Source organism: Eptesicus fuscus, chromosome 4 (assembly GCF_027574615.1).
Source record: "Eptesicus fuscus isolate TK198812 chromosome 4, DD_ASM_mEF_20220401, whole genome shotgun sequence".
Taxonomy (NCBI): domain Eukaryota; kingdom Metazoa; phylum Chordata; class Mammalia; order Chiroptera; family Vespertilionidae; genus Eptesicus; species Eptesicus fuscus.
The window spans coordinates 33169728-33171957 of record NC_072476.1 but is presented as its reverse complement, the minus strand read 5'-3'; positions in this window follow the sequence as shown (position 1 = coordinate 33171957).

Sequence of the window (2230 nt, the reverse complement as noted above, 5' to 3'; positions counted from 1 at the left end):
CCCCACTGCCACTGCCTTTCCCCTGTGTAAAGTCTGTGTGTGCTTGAAAAGAAGAGTAGGAAACCTGACAGGTACGTAACTGGAGGAGGGAAAGTTGAGGTGCCTTCACAGAGAGCAGACATTGTACTATGGACAGCGTAACAAACTTTAATACAATGCAGAAGCCTGACAACCCAAAGTTTGCTTTAAAACTTCTCATTCTCTCAGAGGCAGGCCGAATGGATAAGGTGTACACTTTTGCCTGCTGAATGCAGCTGGGATAGTTGTATGCTCAGAAGCATCAGGCTCTGGTAGAGGTTCCCAGGCACAGAAAAGGTGGGGGTGTAAAAATGAAAGAAGCAAAAACTAAGGTCTCCTGTGTATCCGCCTCTGTGGTAGGGATTGGCACATGGCTTCATTCATTTCTTGGTCCTGCAGAGCCCAAATGGTTCTAAGCGACTATGGTCCAGAGCCCTTCAGACCTTTCTGGCTGGGCTGCTCTCGTGGGAAAAGAAAGCCTCTCCCCTGAATTACTGGGCACAGATAAATACGTTTTGTTTGGATAGTTTTAGAAAGATCAGATTTCTCATGTTTATCAAACCAGAGTCATCTAAAGCAATGTTTATCAAAGTGGTTGGTGATCCATTTGTGGGTCTTGAAATCAATGTACTGGATCATAGACTTAAGAAGCAAGTAGAGTCCTAGCTGGTTTGGCTCAGTGGATAGAGTGTTGGCCTGTAGGATGGAGAGTCCCTGGTTTGATTCTGGTCAAGCGCACATGCCCAGGTTGTGGGCTCCATCCCCAGTGTGGGGCCTGCAGGAGGCAGCCGATCAATGATTCTCTCTCATCATTGATGTTTTTCTCTCTCCCTTCCTCTCTGAAATCAATATTTTTAAAAAAACAAAAAACTTCAACCCTCAAAGATGATTAAAAAAAAAAAAACAAGTTGAAGAAAGTGCAACTTAAATGGCAGTGTTGTTGCCAATTTTTCAGTTAACAATGTGTTCATATATACACACTAGAGGCCCAGTGCATGAAATTCTTGCACAGGTAGGGTCTCTAGGCCTGGCTGGTAAGGCCTTCCTTCTGGCTGCCAGCCGGGGCCTTTCTTCATTCTGTGCCGCCTCCTGGTGCTCAGCGCATGTCATAGTGAGCAATTGAATTCCTGGGGGTCGAACTCCCAGGGGGACAATTTGCATGTTAGGCTGTTTTTATATATATATGTACTAGGTATATAAATTGTTTTACTGTGGTTGAAATCAAGTTTGAAAGCATCTGATTTAAAGGTTAGTTAACAGAATTTTATTCTAGGTTGTTTGAAAGTAGTTTGATTTGGGTTTTGAAAATCAGGCTTCTCATTTATTGAAATCCCTTCTGGCTTGAGGATTCCTATTGATGAGGGACTTTGGTGCTGGGTGAGTGACTGCCAGTAAAGTGGATTCCTTACAAAAGGACCAGTGCTTCATTCAAACAGCTAAACATGCTGAGCAGCTGCTGTGAGCCAAGGCTTGGCTTGGGCCCTGGGGATCCAAAGGGGTGGATATAAAATGGTCTCTATCTTCAAGGAGTTCATCATTTAATTGGAAAGGTGGATATGCAGTTTTTGTGAATGAGGAAGATGTGTTATAAAAGAATTAAGAGTAGTCCTGATATGGAAATGTGGAAAAGGAAATGCTAACTTCCTGGTGGGGTCCAAAATGGTTTCACCTTTGACTTGGGTTTTGAAGGATGAATAGGAGTTTGCCAGGCAAAAAAAGAATGGAGAGGGCATATCTGGTAGAGGGGTTGGTATGCACAAAGCGGGTTCATGAACAGGCAGGACATGTTCTGGGGCTGGAGGGTCACTCAGTGGCTAGAAAGCAGGAGGTGAGGGAGAAATGGGAGATATTCCTATCACACCCCCTAGCCCCATACCCCTATCATCCTTGATTGCAAGGCTCCCTTACCCTGTAGCCCCACAGTAGCAAAGGGAGCTGGATGGAACTATGTGTCTCCCTGCACGTATGTGATCTTGTGTCTACGCTTCTGGCCTGGGCCCAGCTGAGGTGGTGGCAGGCAGCCTTCTGCATTTGGTTTGTTTTGGCAGCTATGTCTCCCAGCCTGTTTGTTTGTTGTTTCTACTCCATGTTCTCTCACTGCTTGCCAGAGCGGCTTCCCTCAGTGGCAGTTTTATAGAAATAGCCATTGAACATTGGATGATATGTGGGCTCACCCTTGAGTGTGTGGGGGCATGTAAAAGATGAGGGGAAG